Source organism: Porites lutea, chromosome 3 (assembly GCF_958299795.1).
Source record: "Porites lutea chromosome 3, jaPorLute2.1, whole genome shotgun sequence".
NCBI lineage: Eukaryota > Metazoa > Cnidaria > Anthozoa > Scleractinia > Poritidae > Porites > Porites lutea.
The window spans coordinates 41,998,985-42,015,926 of NC_133203.1; the positions used below are offsets into that span (position 1 = coordinate 41,998,985).

At 37.7% G+C, this 16,942-nt stretch overlaps 2 long non-coding RNA genes across 2 annotated transcripts; both read right to left on the minus strand.

Annotated features, from left to right (window-relative positions):
* Nucleotides 1-4,231: 4,231 nt before the first annotated feature.
* Nucleotides 4,232-7,793, minus strand: LOC140931159 (uncharacterized). The gene is made up of 2 exons (XR_012164928.1): nucleotides 7,060-7,793; nucleotides 4,232-4,375 (listed from the first exon to the last, which is right to left on the minus strand). It is a non-coding gene; the product is annotated as an uncharacterized lncRNA (long non-coding RNA).
* Nucleotides 7,794-13,499: 5,706 nt separating this feature from the next.
* On the minus strand, nucleotides 13,500-16,219 carry LOC140929754 (uncharacterized). Its single transcript, XR_012164784.1, has 3 exons — nucleotides 16,081-16,219; nucleotides 15,220-15,433; nucleotides 13,500-14,172 (listed from the first exon to the last, which is right to left on the minus strand). It is a non-coding gene; the product is annotated as an uncharacterized lncRNA (long non-coding RNA).
* Between the last annotated feature and the right edge of the window lie 723 nt (nucleotides 16,220-16,942).

The window sequence follows — 16,942 nt, forward strand, 5'->3', positions numbered from 1 at the left end:
ACATGCAACTGCGGGGAATGTCATGGCGCGTCTTGAGATGTTTTAAAACGAGTGTCGTTAACGTTTTGCGGCTTTTGCGGCGTCTGATTTAGAGAAGTCATCAAACAAAATATAATTTCCTGAGCGGAAAAGAATGGAAAAAACGCCGATGGCCACAGTTTAAGGTGTTCACTGCTGGAAGGCTGTATCACGCCCCGTAAAGTTGCAAAAATTTCTACTCAACTGCATGGTTTTGAGGGATGTCATGGCGAGTCTTTCGCTCTTTGTAATCGAGCGTCACTCAAGAGTTTGGCTTTTGCGGCTCCTGATTCATCGAAGTCATCAATCAAAATTGCCTATCCTGAGCGGAATGGAATGGGCAAAACGCCGGTGGTCATAGTTTAAAGTGTCAACTGCTTGAAGGCGTTATCACTGGACGTAAAGTTGCTGAAAGCTCTACCCAACTGTCCTGTCATGGCGAGTCTTTCGCTGTTTCAAAACGAGTGTCCGCTCAAAGGGTTGGCTGTTGTAGCTTCTGATTTACCGAGATTGTCAAACAAAATAGCCTGTCCTGAGTGGAATAGAATGGAGAAAAAGCTGATAGTCACAGTTTAAAGTGTTGATTGCTGGAAGGCTTTATCACTCGTCGTAAAGTTGCTCAAAGCTCTTCACTGTACGGTTTGAGCAATGTAATGGTGAGTCTTTCTCTCTGTCTAATCGAGCGTCACTCAAGATTTTAGCTTTTGCATCGTCTGATTCACCGAAGTCATCAATCAAAATACCCTATCCTGAGCGAAGTACCGTGGAGAAAAAGCCTATGGTCACAGTTACAGTGTTAGCAGCTGGAAGGCTTTGCCAGTTGACGTAAAGTTGCTGAAAGCTCTACTCAACCGATTTCGAAACGGTCACATGTTGCGAGCTTCTGGAAGGTTAGTGTTGGATTTTTAGCATTTAAAGATTTTTTAGCCTTTGAAGATTTATGTTAAAAACAAGAGTTAAGCCCAAAAGTAGTCCAATTTGTCATTATCTGAGAGACATCAAGAAAGTTTGTGCCCTTCCTTTTTTTCTAAGCTTGCAAGTGTAACATACATGAAAAGAAACCCTTATGCACTACTAGTCATATTGTTAAAATGACTAGTTTGAAATTACTCCTTATCTTAACTGATAACTACAACACTTATTTAACAATGAATCGCTCCCGAACATGTGTTGATTGGTTCTTGACCTTGAAAGCTAAAAAAAAAACATACTACGACTTACAGTGATTATAGTTACAAAATTAATTAGTAAAGTAAAAAAGAGTGAAATTTATAAAGTGAAAAAACAAACTGCTAGTTTAACTGTTTTAGAGGTTTGAAGTTCTGGAGGGACCACTAGAGGTGTAAAATGAGACTCAATAAGAGGTCTAGTTACTTTAGAACACGTTAGAAGAAATGTGTAAGTTTTTCCTGCAGCAAAACACATATTTTGGCTTGGTAATTATTACTAGTATTTCTTGATGTAAATTGCATTTTATGAATTATTAATAAGTTTCAATTAGGGTCATTCATAATGCTGTACTGCACCTTATTTTATTTGACGATTATCTAAGGTATAAAAAATGAATTTTGTGTACTTTTAAAGACTTGAATATAAACTTACTTTTGAATTTATAAACAATATATATTTAAAACCTACACTGTAAGTCTGGTTGTCAGTGTAGCCTGTTGCAGACATAATCTATTGCCAGTTAGTAACATCTGCAAAGCCGTGCCAATATTCTGGGCTCCCAATCCCAATGTGTTTCGATATTCCCTTCAATAATGGTATTTTTAACAGGCCAATCATAGCACATATGCAAGTGCTAGTTTACAGGTGGGCCAGGGGGTGCCCACAACCAGGATTTCAGTGCTGTCTCACAGGGGGACTTAACCAGAAGTTTAGTTCTGTCTGTGGCACAGGCTAGTCCTCTGGGCATTAATGTTTAAATTATGTATTTTATTTTGCTTAGCTGGGAAGACAAAAATAGTTGACAGAAGAGCACAAACAAGAAAATATCAGGAAGTATTAAAAAGTATATCTACCACACAACTCGTAAAGAGAGATAAAAGTCAATGAGGACAAAGATGTTAATAAATGGTGAGTACAACTCACTGTCAAATATTAAAGTTGAAAGGAAGGAAGAATGCTGACCTTTCAAGGAGTACACTTTTCTGGTTTACAGAAAATCTGCAGCAACAGAAGACACTGAAATCATGTTGAGCTGGTTCAGGATGTCAATTCTGTTTCGATGGAATCCTCTGACAGTGTCTAGGCCAGGGTACAGTAGCGTGCTTCAAAGCTGGTCCTTGGTAAGACATTTCCTGACTTTACATGCCAACTCTCTTTCAAGGACCTCAAGGATAAGTGTCTGTTTCCCTGACATTCACTTTCTTGTCAGGGATCAGCAATATTCAACTAGACAACTGTGTTAACTGTAGATTTTTTGGTAAGACTTAAAAAACTTCACAGGAAAGACTGAAACTAATGATCTTGCACTAGGAAGCTTTGAAGAAATCAAGGTTTCCAAGGGGGGAGGGGGTGTGCAGCACTGTCTGCTGCACATATTTCCCTTGGAGATAAGAAGGCAAACACCCTAGATGCAACTATAGGAAACCAAACTAAGCTTGAATTTCATAGAGAGTATTCACTCACGTCACCAGGCTTGCATCTATGCAAATTTATTGGAACAAAAGAAATCATTTGCATAAGAAAAGAGTTCAACTCCCACAGGATTAGCTTGGGACACCAACATGGCTGCCGTGACGTCATGTGCATACTCTCTACACTTCAGTCAGTTTCGCATGTTTATTTTCCATCCCTAAGCATTCTGTTCCTCCTGTGGAAAGGAGTTGGTGGTTGTGTTATGACAACTTCATCCCTTAGTGTTCTTCATCCTTCAATAATTGAAGGATGAAGAACACTAAGGGATGAAGTTAACTGATTAATTATTAATCAGTTAGAGTAAAGGATTGTTAATATGATCCTGATTAGGAGAAGAAAGCTTTCTATTAAAGGCACCATGGTCTAGAAGACTAAATGTAAATTCCCTATCTGACCTCACTGACATGGAGAAACAAAAAAGGGATGGGCTGACACCCAGCATAGTGATGTGCAGTATTAAGCTCAACAAGGATACAGGAAAAATCCACAACTAAGAAACTGGTTTTTAAGAACCTGTCAGGCTAATTTTCCAGTTAGGCTGTCTTTATAAAAGAGCACTCAAATTTGAAACAGGTTATTAATCATAACCATTACAATTTCCTCAAATTTGATTGGTGCATTAACTGCTTTATTTTTCTTTAATCATTGTGTATGGTTGTAATCAGACAGTTGGCTGTAGTCGGACAGTTGCCTGTAATCAGACAATTACATTAGCCAATCATTTTAAGTGCACTGAGTTAAATCCACCAATCACAGAAGTTATTACGATAACCACAGCAACAATCACTTACCCAAACAAACTGGGGATTAATCCAAAATGGATGAATAATTATGCAACATATAGGCAGTGTCTCCCCCAGTAATATTTTCCCTTATTTTGGACATTTAGTATGAACAAATGCTATTTCTCCAAAAAGGAATGCATATATTTTCTTGGAAATTGTAACGGTTACAGGACTTTGTTTTGTCCAATTCAATCTATAATCATACTCATGATCAAACAAATCCGACTCCTGCTTCGTGGTTGTCCAATTTTGTAACATGTGTATGATTACAGACCGAATTGGACTCCACTCAGCCCTATTACCATTATTTATAAAATCTCTAAGAAAAAACTTCTGCACAGTGTACACTTGGGAAAGTAAGATAAGTCAACATACAGGGTCCTCTTTTGAGACATAGGTGTCCAATAATATTTATCATTTAATACTCCGACTGCAATGCAATGGTATACAGGTTTTACATATACTAAGGAAAGGGCTGAATGCCACTAAATACTTTTAGCTCAAAGTTACAAAGTATTTTTTTTTTCAGAAAATAAGGACCTATTTGAGACTGAACCTAAATAGCCTAAATCTGTGCTAATTGGTTTTTATGTAAGAGGCTTTTTTTGTTTAGGCTAACTTGGAAAAATACAGATTCTTAGTTGCAGGTTTTTACTAGTAACTAAATTTGATGGGAAAAGGATTATCAAAAATTAACATAGCGAGATGAGCTTATTTACAACTCCATCTTTCAGACCTGCAATTTATTTAAGGCTGTCTTATAAAGGAACAACAAGAACAGCATGTGCTTTTTGTCAGCTTTAATGAATTCCAGACTATTTAAATGATCTGTTTAGAAAATCCTCTTAACAGATGGAATAGTAAAATGTGAATTAATAAATCATTTCATCAAACTGTCTTCTGCTTTCCTCTTGCCAAACCATCTTTCCCTACAGAGGAGCAAAGGTTGTAGCAAATATCAGAAAAGTAAAAAAAAAGACAAGAGGCTACACCTGAAACCCCTCTTTACTGTTACTTTAACCCTTTCAGCCCTAAGAGTGATCAGCATCAAATTTCTCCTTGTAATATCAACGCTTTACAAAACAGAGTGGTGATGAGAATTACGGACGTGATCACACAAGATGAATTTGCTTGATATTTTATCAACTTCTCCCTACTACTTCTGTAGGAAATGAATAGGAGCAACAAATAAGAACTCAAATTTTGATCTTGGGGTTTAAAGGGTTAACACCAAGGGAGAAGGTTGTAGTACTTCTATACAGGTATGTGCCATGGAATAGGAGGTGGGTTTTGAGATGATCAGTCTTTATGGTACACTACTTGGCTTGGCTTTCTGATCCTTTGGTAGGGTTCCTTTGTAAAATTATACTAGCTCATCGTCAGTACATAAACTTCAGGGATTTCAAAATGTTTTAAAGTATCTGGGGGGTGGGGGGGGGGGGACTACAGAATTGCTGGCAACATACAATCAAGTAGCTGATGGAACTCGAAGTGGTCACCAGCTTGTTCTGAAACCACTGAAACCTCTGTTTAAAACTGAAGATACATTGATGGGATCAAGATATGGACTTGAGCCTAGAGCTACTGAACAATAAAAAATACTCTTTTTATGCAAATCAAGCTGTTTGAAGATTGAAATAGGAGTGTAAACACTTTTTGACACAAAAACGATGTTTATAATTATCTACATTTACCCAATATTTCCTAGACCTTCACTTGTTGGGGGATTGTGTGTTAAAACAACTCAGAACATTGCATTGAAAGCCTGTTGTCAAGGATACAACTAAGAAGAGATGGTATTTACAACATACCTAGACTGTATTTTTCAGTAGATACTGGAAAAGAATCAAGAATGCATTGTGAATCTAAGCATTAAGATTTTGAGCCAAATACAGGGTCAAAAGACATTAGTCAATAAAAAGGAATGTGGATATTTTTTGGGAAAAAGGAAATCAATACAGCTTGAATGTCTCAGGGCTGGTTTGCATGTTTCTAAAATCCATACATGTAATTTATTGATAATATTTTGATGTTTCTTTTTTTAGAACAATAATAATATCATTGATCAATCAAATAAAGTAGGTGAATAAAAGTTCAGTATTTCCTTTAACACTAGAAGAAAAACTGTTGTATACATACTAATAATTTATACACAGCTGTATATCGTTATTATTGTGGTTCAATTTTATCCCTGGATAATTTTACTTTCCTTTGTGTCATACTCATTATCATACATTTTCATACCCCAAAAAACAGGAAAATTTAAATTGAAGTATAAAGAAAAAAATAAATATACCGTCCATGTATGGCCAAAAGAAAAAAAAAATGATCACTGGTTCACTCAAAGCTGCACTGGGTGACTGTTTCTCCTAAAAAGGTTTGAACTCTCTGTTGGATACTCCCTTTTGCCCCACCAGCTACAGGTACATACCCCTCCTCCCTCCCCCCTCAGGCATGCCATTCAACATAGATACTGTACTAAAAGAAGACCACTGTCAACCTTATTAAAAAGTTACCGAGTAAAAACATTGTTACTAGGAAACAGAAAAACCATTCTACTGAGTTGAATTATTGCAGTATCCTTCAAATTTTGGTTCCATTGCTTACATGTATTGTTTCTAGTAACAAAAAGTGCAAGTCTTAAGATGAAAGTTTCACGTTACAGAACAAAAACTATACTTTCTTTTTCCAGGGAGGCCGTTTTCTCCCAACAACTCCCTACCAGGTAGAAATTTCATTCAAGTTTCATATTACATACTTTTTGTTTGTTTTGGCCATGAAGACCCTCTCTCCTTACAACTTTTAAGGATCCTAGAATCAAACAATGCAAATATCCCTTATGCACAACTGTCTTACAATATAGATTTTTATGCTCAGCAAGGGAAAATTGGCAAAAAAATATACTTCCAGTCCTTCACACATAATTGAACTGTCTATCCCCTACTACACAGAGAGAAATAACTGGCAATGTAATTTTGCTTATCTGTGCAAATTAAGTTTGCTGTCATTAAGTTTCACAATCCCCCATAAGCAACCATGCAGTCTGTCTGGAGGTGTGCTGTTACCACCCCTGAAATCCCCTTAGCAAAAACCTTGCATGCCTCCCTCTAAAACAATAAATTATGATCACAGCAGTTGCAGGCATGTGGTATCTTTCCGGTATACTATCGTACTCAAAAGAGACTACTAGTAATAATAATTGATCAGCAAGATTATTGTTTTGGTTATGATATTGTCCTTCTTGGCTGTAGCCCCTCTTAATATCTCCACCTCTCTTGGGGCACCACCTCCCAAAGCAAACGGCCTATTCTCTGTCACATTTTTTCTATTTTATGTGTTTCTTACCCAATAAAATACAGTTTTAGAGATCCAGTAGAAAGTGCTGTGAGAAAAAGGGTAGTTCTTTAGGATGTTTTACTGCCCTTTCCTAATAGTACCACCTGTTCTTTGAGAATTCCTCTTTCATCAACCATTTAAAAAATTTGATATCTAATTCTCTTAACAAAAGCTCACGCTCTAACATTGAATAACTCTAATATTTCTTTACTCTACGTTCCTTGTAATTCTCTCACGTGCACTAAAAGAAAAATCCTGGATCAGCAAACCTACTAACCTTAACTATGCGACACCATGCCAGAGGGTGTTCGAACAGTAGAAGACCGAGCCCCTGCAAAAACTTTACGTCGAGTGGCAAAGCCTTCCAGCTGTTAACACTTTAAACTGTGACCACAAGCTTTTTCCCCACGGTATTTAGCTCAGGATAGGCAATTTTGATTGACGACTTCGATGAATCGGAAGCCGCAAAAGCCAAACTCTTGAGTGACGCACGATTACAAACAGCAAAAGACTCGCCATGACATTCCTCAAAACCGTGCAGTTGAGTAGAAGTTTCTGCAACTTTACGGGGCGTGATAACAACCTTCCAGAGGTGAACACTTTAAACTGTGGCCATCGGCGTTTTTTCCATTCTATTCCGCTCAGGAAATTATATTTTGATTGATGAATTCTCTAAATCAGAGGCCGCAAAAGCCGCAAAACGTTAACGACACTCGTTTTGAAACATCGCAAGACTCGCCATGACATTCCTCGCAGCTGCATGATATTTATCGTTAAAATAATACTAAAACTTCTTTGTTTGGTCATGACATTTGCTTGAAAGGCCGGCTAGATACCTTTTCAACATTCTCGGTATTCAAGATACATAATTCCGTTAGCCTTTGGGTTAAAATAACGAAGAAACCAAATAGCACTGGGCGTCCATCTTTGTGCCTCGCGCGAAAACAGAGCAGCAACTCTGAAACCGGATGTGATGTCATAAATCGGTGGATCATAGGTACACGAAATTTCGCTAAGTCGTGGCCCCCCCCTCCACCTGGTTGAATTCTATAATTCTGCAAATGAAATGTAAGGTCGCGTAGGAAACATAACTGTACTTTTCTCGCACTGCGTCAAGAATCACTTGAAGAAGTATAATTAAAGAGATCAGGACCTCGTGGCGCGACAGGACGGTGTAAGTATCGAATTTCGTTCTACGAAATTTGCATATTGGAGTTTGCGGGAAAATTGCGCGTCGCTGATGTCATTGATAAAAAAATTGTCACGCAAAGTTTAACGTGCTGGAAAAGACTCGTGTAACTTCCTTGTGATAGAGAAACAGTCAAGAGAAGAAGAAATGCAACCAATTGAAAAAAATTATTTTTCGTGTTTTGTGTTTTCGACATGCAAGGAAAATGAAGTTTCGTTCCACTGGCTCATAAACTACAAAAGCGTAAAAGATAAAAAATATTATTTGCGGGAAACTTGTTGAAAAAAAAAACCTTAAGTATTGAATAAAACGTATGTCGATACTGTCGATAATCGATTGATAATACGAAAGCGAAGATGGCTACAAAGGAGCAGAGATTCGTAACTATTTCATATATGATGCGTTTGTAAACAAACTTCGTAACGTACGTGACCTGGAGAATAACAGATCGTTCGACGCGAGTGGCTAGCGACGAAATGGTTTGGGGATGGAAACTCGCCTAAAATTTATCTTTGAACAGATAGCTTCAGTCGCTCCAACGGTCGACAAATTCTTTTTCGAACAGATAGCCCGAGTCGTTTGAACGGATAACAATTTTTTCAAACGGATATCCCAAGCCGTTCGAACGGATGACAATTTTTTTCAAAGGGATAGCCAAAGCCGTTCGAACGGATGACAATTGTTTTTGAACGGATACCCCAAGCCGTTCAAACAAACGGATACCGAATCCGTTCGAAAACGGCAAACCGTAAGGAATGTTTTTGCGTGAGAGGTCACGCCAAGGGACTGACAAAATATGTTCGCTATGTCCATTAATCCATAGGTTTAGTAGCTCTTTAACTTTCGTCGTGTTTTATATCTTCGCAAATAAATTGTCGTGGTAAATTTTTGAAACACAATTATCAATTTTTCCCTCTGGAAATATTTCCCTATGGTGACCCTCCCTCCCCACTGGAAAATTAGGCAAATTGACCCCCTCCTCCCCCCCGGAAAATCCGATCCCTTCCGTGGCGGGGGGGGGGGGGTAATGCATATTTTCTGGACCGCACATTGGCCTTTGCTAAAATGTTGATTCTGGAATCTTTGAAAGTTTACACAAAAGTGTAAAACTTGTAAAAATGTACTCAAGCAAGTTCAACAATATTTTGCTACTGCAAAATAGCTCGCATGCAACCATTACGACCATTATTAGTTGTTAATTGATGTGTTTGCTTTGGCCTTCCAGGTTGGGATACTGGATGCTGAGTGGACACATTTGGACCAAGTACTACGAATGGGAAACGTGACATGAAAAGACATACACCAGTCTTCTGGGTGAGTTATAAAATAAACCTTGGGTAGATAGATCTTCTCTGAAGCCATCATACAAAGGTTTAAAGTACGTAATTACACCTTGCTGGTTAATGCAGTAAACACGTTATTTTTTAATTCCAATTTGTGTGCTTTTTTCTTTCCTTTCCTACCTCGGAAAGATGGTTAGTCAAAGCTGTATGTACAGTAGTTCTGTGTTTCTACATTACACTCGCAGAAAAGATTTTAGTCTTCCCATCTCGTAGACCTTTCTTTCACATTTATTATTTTTTTGTGTTCATGAAAATACAAGTGATTACTAACAAGGGCACCAAGAAAAAATGTCAAAGTTTACTATATTATAAGAGGCTTGCTACACCATACCTTCAGCATACATGTGGAAGTTAGTGTCCGATAGCCCAGGGCTAGTGGATGTTGCCATCGGGCTAGTGGATTTTATCCTTCACTTGCCCGATTGAAGTTTCACAAATTAATTTATTAATTCATCACACTTCCAAGAATTTTTCAAGCTATTGGAAATGACCTCTGAGTAGTACTTCCTGGCTTCAACTTGCCCAAAGGGCAAGTTGGAAAATTCAACTTCTTTGTACCCATCCTAAAAGTGTTTCAAATTTTGCTGTAGAACTTTTGCTTGTACTCTGCAATGTTACATTAAGATTCTAATCTAACTATCTCTTGCTTTCAAATCTTCAGTTCATTTTTTTCTTAATTCTTTGCAGGCTTTATTCCACTGGATAGTCAATCCAACACGATCCTTAGAAGAAGGCCAAGCATTCTTTTATTGACTTGTTTCCTAACTTGTCAACACTAGCTAAATGTAGCAAATACAAATATCACATCCAACTGCAGTTACAACAAATAGAAATACAGTGGAGAATTAAGGTTAAGTGATCAAAAACTGGTTTCTCCCTACACTGCCAATCTGTTGGCTATCAGTCAGGTGGTGCGAACAAAGACAATCATCAACTAGGTTACTGCGATGTATTACCAAATTCTCAAAACAGGCAGCAAAAGAAACCTATGAAATTTAGTAAGGAGAATTTATATTTTTATGTTAGGACTGAAGGTTAAGGAAATATAGGGTGTAAAAGCAGTTTTTATTGAAGATTAGATAGACTGCTTGCACCCTGAAGTATTTAATAGTAGTTGTAATATAAAGATTTAGCTGGAGCTCCACTATAAATGATAGAAGACTTCAACACACAATTATGTATGCTACTGTGAAACCAGTTGCATCTATGAATCGATTCTTCAGCTGGTTGCCATAATAGATTTGAATCTGAGATGACTTCATATAACCATGTATGAAAAGTAGACATTGCGACCAGGTTTGAAACGACAACAATAGGGTTAAAAATATATAAGCCAGAAACATGATAACTATAAAGTAAAATATAAATGCTTTGAGAGAAAGATGAGTGGTAAAATTACATGCTATTTCGATGACCCCATATCATACATATTTGCATTTGAAAATGTTTTGAATAAAAATATGAAATGTTGAGGTTCAATGAAACCTTGCAATTTTTAATTGCTCATCTTAATCTTAATGTATTTATAAAAAAAATTCGGGCTAGTTATTTTAATCCAAAAATCATAAAAAAACTAAATATAAATACTATAATAATAAAATACAAATAAATTTATGCAAACAGTTTGGAACCTGATAGCGAGGTGTATTTTTTGTATAAGGTTACAATAAGTCATCCCAGATTCAACTCTTGCATGGCAACCAGCTAAAGATCGAGGTCATAGAATGAACTAGTTTCCCAGCTGCATATATCATGTGAATGACTGTGTTGAAGTTAAATGTAAGTATTACTTACATTTAAGGTCTATCTTTATCAAGATATTTATAAATTCTATTTTTAATCGGGTATTAAAATGGCCAATAAATCTAGCTTCTCATACTCAGAAATGGTATCATATGAAAGGTTATGAAACAAGTGGAAATAAAATGCAAGTTGCTCTGGCCACTGAAATGGTCTGAATGGTATTTTGTGATCAGTAGAATTGTGCAAATATTTGCAGTTACTATAGGTTATAATCTTCAGGATACAGATCAGGAGTGCAAAAGTAAGGGACTTGGGCAGGGCCAATAATAAGCTTGTGGTTTCCCAATGCATGCGTTTTCTGTTGCTAATCCTTTAATGACTTTAATGTTAGATATCAAGGTGCTAAGGTCTGGAATGCTATATCTGATAACGTTAACCTACTGTCTCTCAAACAATTTAAAAATAAATTCAAATCAAGCATTATTGCAAGCTATTAACTGAACTATCTATACCTCATTAAATTACACTTCCTCTCTTATCTTAGTTAATCTGTTTATATACTGGTACTTAATTTGTCTTCTAGTTTATTTTCACTAAATTTTTACCTTAGTTAACTTCGTTTTTTTTCTCTTTGTGTGTGTTGTATGTGTTATTTAAGCCCTATGTACCTGACCTTTATAAAAATTACTGATGTAAACACAAAGGATGGCTGCTCAGTTTCTCATTAGCCAATTGCAATGGTGGTTATTTTTCGGGTAGCTGTGTCGCGATGTCGCTTGCTTTTTTTGCAGTGTACGTAACTGTACACGTCACTTTTCTTGCGAGAAATGGCTTTTGCTAAGGACTAGTACTTCCATGGTGCTCAGTAGGCAAACATTTTTAAACGGCGAAGGCCGAATGCTGCTAGGGGACTTTGAAGGTTGGCTCCCGCGGGAAACTTTTTGAAAATCTCAGCACTCAGAAATGCTACATTAATCGTACATTTATTATTGTTTGGAACTATTATAGGTAAAATGCGCAACTTTCCAATGTCACCGTCGTTTTTCATTGTTTGTGTCGCTGTCGCATTTTAGCAGCGTATTCGTGTCCCTTGTCGCTTTTTAAACGCCCAGATGTCGCCAGTTTTCAGGGCCGTGTCGCACGTCGCTTTTACCCCTTGGAAGGCCTCTGTTTTATTCTTTCTAGTTTTGTTAATTTAATTTAAGTGTACTCAGTAAAAGTTGTTGTAATGTTATACTGGAAAGCACAGCGGGCTGTTTCTGTCCAGTGGAAAGGATCGATCGTTCTATTTCATTTTCCATACAAACAGCCGTGTGTTCGTCAAGGAGCATCGTAACAGATTGTGAAAAAGCAAAATGATGCGGTCAAATTCTAAGGTAGAGGCTCTCGAAATTAAATTTTGAGCCAAATTTAATTCTTACAATTTGTAAAAGCATGTATTAAAAAGGACATTGCTTTATAGATATGTTCTGTGGGAGAGTGTATCTGGTTTTTTAGAGGTTCTTGGTGTTTAAAAAGAAAAAGGGTGTCATTTTAGATAGGCAAGCTAAACTGAAACGAATAATCAGTCAAGAGTAATAGCGTAGGAACGAAATCGTTGTGTCCTATTCATACATTTCTTGCTTTCATTTTCTCCTTGAAGTTACAAGTTGGCATTTTGGGGAGATTTCGACCTTGAATAGGATTTTTTTGTTGTTTTTTCTTTATCCTCAAATAAAGTCAGAGTTTATGAACCTCTGTGGCACGTGCACACACATACACACACACCTATAATTTACATTAAGGGGAAGTTATGAAAATTTTACAGAAGTCTTGCTTGTCATAGTCTACATAAATAAAAATCTTCCAGAGGACTTGCGACTCAAAATCAAGTGAAATGAAGTGGTGTGATCACGAGTATCTGTTATTAATTTAAGTTCTTTACTGGTCACGAAAATCCTTTGGTTCACGGATCACGAAGAATAATTTATTAAATTCATGTTTCACGGAAAGTAAAATCAGCGAATCATGTATCATGAAAATACCCCTGTATGACCCTCTTTACGAGATTTTTTCTCTTGCAAGAATTCCAATTTCTTTTTTTTTATAATAGCCTACGCCTTCCCCCACAAAAATAATTAAATGGTCCGTCCCTAACAAGGCTGAAGGCTTCAGGGTAGATTTTAAAACATTAGCTCAGTGCTGAACCAGGCTGTATGGCAATTCACCCCATCCTTCCACTATTCCTTGGCTTGCCCTTTCTTCAGTTGCAAAGATCAGAAGTAGCTGTTTAATCTGACAAACTTACTTGAAATGTTTTGTTGAAAGCTGGATATTTTTCATTAGTGAACTCTCCCACAAACCCCCCCCCCCCCTCCCTCCCATCAAATGTAGTGATTGGTTTGTGATAGGAATGAACTCAATAAGATTATTCACACCTTAAATTCAGAAGCACATTCAAAACATGAAGACGTTAGTTATTTTATTTCGTAACCTCTTAATTAATCTATTGATCTGATAAAAACTGTCTAGGAGATACTTATGAAACAGAGGACATTTTCTGTGTTTACCATAGCCTCATCTAAACACTAGGGGGTTTGGAAGAATTCGAGACGCAATTGAGGGTTTGCACAACTTTCAAAAATTCTCCCAATCCCCAAGTGTTTAGATGAGGCAATGTAAACATGACAATAGTCATCTATTGCTTTCATAAAATCGTTCTAAAAAATACAAACGAAACTAAAACGTTACAACTGTGTTTACATACTCTCATCTAAACACACCTATTAATCAATGAGAGAATGTGTAGCATGTCAGTTAAATTAAGTGCAGTCCTACAGGCTTGCATTGATTTAAGCTCAAAATCGCTCAAGCAACTGTTTAGATTTGCTTCTCGCTTACAAGGTATACTCAGTACATAATTAGGTGATTACACGGCTTTCTAAAGGTTACAAGCTGTGGAAAGATTTCTAATCCTCTCTAAGAGTGTCTTCTTTGAACAAGCCTTATGGCGTTGGAGTTGCTAATAGACCCAAGCAACCAGCGACACATGCACCACATCCCCCTCCTACAGCTATGAAACAACCTGCAGAAGCTAGGATCCCCCATGGACCTGCCAGTATCCCCAAGGGAAGGCCTGCAGGAACAACCATTTGACATTTTTTTAAAGTGCTACTATAATCAACTTTTTACACCTTGTTTTTCATTTTAATGGATCATGCAGTACTTCATGTAAGATTAAAAACGTCGTTTTCCATTTTCAAATATTTGTCGTAGTTCCCGAGATATTTAAGCTTAAAAATATGGTAAAAAATTCAAACATATTCGTGGACCTGGTCATTTCAGTGTAGCACCCCAGGGGCACTCTCGCGACCTCTTGTAAACTTTCACCACTGGGTCTCCGAGGATGAGTGAGAGTCTGAGAGTTGGATCATTATCAGACTTAAACTATAAGGGCGAGTCTTTGGGTCTTAGGGATCTTTACTTTCACCTGGCTTAGGTAAATCTAGACTAAACTAGGGGTCTTTAGGGTCACGACCCACCCCAAAAGGCATAAGCCTAAAGTTTTGGCATAATTTATAGCATGATGAAGTCCACCCCATAATTTTAGTGCAGTTGATGTGGGGAAAATTTTCTGTCTTGCAAAATGACAAAAACAGCACGGAGGCTCGAAAGAGTTGTCTTACTGTTCGATTAAGGATTTCCGCTTTCAGGAAAGTTGTTACGCTCATTCAGGCAAAGTATGAATAGATTTAGAACTATGTTATTGGGTAATACTTTAGAAATGTTTATGACGCCATAGCAGTTACCATGGCAACACCTCAAAAGCTCCCTTAATTCTGCATTTTGCTTGTCAGTATTAGAAAAATCTGGAAAGTTAGCTATATTAAAAAAGGATTTTATAAATTACAAGAAATTCCACAACACAGTTTTTGCAGAAACTATTTGAATGAACGTTCTAAATGCTAACCACATGTAAAAAATCAAGGTAGGACACCAGTCCCCTCGATTATTGACAACAATTGATAATAAGTGAGAAAAGATTAAGCTAGTGTGGGAATTCAACCTTTTCGGGGGAAGGGGCAGGGGAATCTTATTGAAATATTATTACAAATTGTTTGTAACTGACTGCGTGAATGGACGTCACTAAAATTATTAAACAAATATATAAGTGAGAACTTACATAACTCTTTAGCAGCCGAGCAAGCACAGGAAATGCAACCCAAAATGCAACCTGCTGCAGATAGTGGGCCAGCCTTAACAGTTGGTGTATTGCTGAGGTTGATCATCAACGAGATCACCACCAAGATGGTAAAGGATTTAAGGCAGACGATCTTCATTGCATTCACTTCAAGTTGACCCAGGAGTTGATTTAGGGCTTGACCATCCAGTGGCAACTGTATTTATAAAGTATTAATAATATATAGGTTTTGCACGGGCCTGAATTCCATATTTAGACCTTTTAAAAATGTCAGGAGATTTAAATTGTGTAGTTCCAGAAAATATCCATACTCCCCCCACAGAAGGGATTGGAAATTCACACTTGAACTGCACTGCTCTCAGCCAATCAGAATCGAGTATTTTTTCATGTATATTATTAGCATTATTAACAAGTGGTCGAAGCGGCTTGTGCAATTTCAGCTTTTTGAAAAACTCACTCGTGCAAATGAATTCCAAATTGAATGAGAAAAACCGTATGATATAATACCTATACTAATATTAAAGGACTGTATAATATTATAAATATATGATACAGTTTTATAACGTCAGTGTATTGTCTTCCGGTGTGATCGAGTCTCAAATAGTCAGCAGAGCTTGAGAACCAAAACATAAACGACCAAAACCAGGCCACAACTTGCAGATTGTAAAACTGCAAGGTACCACAAACACAGGCAATGTCTAGCTCATCCTCGGTGTTAAACTCACGAGTGACGTAAAACAAAGACAACAACGAACCTCGAAACAATACAGAACACAGAAACAATAGCTCAAAAACAAAGAAAAAAGTCACAGGTAAACCCCAATGTCTGAGTGCCTCACTTACCCTTCAGAAACAAGAAGGAATATGACTGTTGCAAACAACTTGGGTGCACGATCTCGCTGGCAGCAGGGAGAACTGAAAGTGAGGTCGATGTTTGTTTACAGAACTGAAAGAGAATGATCGCATTTCTGGGACTTTTCCCGTAACCTGGTAATCTGTAAATAACGAAAGCAAAATACTTCCGGTCCTTCCGCTATGATCTACGGGCTTCTCCCCAGTCCTTCACGGTATAGTACGACGTCAGTGCTGTTGTCGTAGACGGGGGTGGGTCGGAGTGAGCCTGCCGACAAAGGTTTCATGCTAGTCTCTAGTGCAAGCTCTGATTTGTCAGATCCAAGAGGTGGTTGACAGGCTTGATCGACTTCTCCATTTTACCGACATGATTAGATCAAATTTTGCATATCGCTGAAAATCGTTGTGTAAACATGTCATCTTCTGGCTGTTTATTAGCAGTTTACATCCGGGGAGTGAGGCAGGAAGGGGGGGCGGGGGGACTCCCCATATTAGGTATGTTAAGTATTGGACTCTGTCCAATGGTTGTATAATACGTAGTAGCGATTGTCAATCATGCGTGACACGGGCTTGCCAACAGCAAGTGGTAACGTTGCGAGTATGCGCGAGCCGCTGGACGGAAGTTTGTGGTGGTATTGGATCGCAGCGAATGCAGCAAAGAAAAATGGCGCCTCTTTTAAAAATTACCATTGTCTTAGTCATCTGTTCTATCTCTGTGGAGTGCAGATAAGACAAAGTCTTTTTTGTAATATGCGAGATTGGTCTTCACAATTTTGCGCGGTTTGTGGTCCATGAGTGATTATTGTTTGGGTTTTGGCTGCAAAACTCCTCTATTAAAACACTGGATAACTGG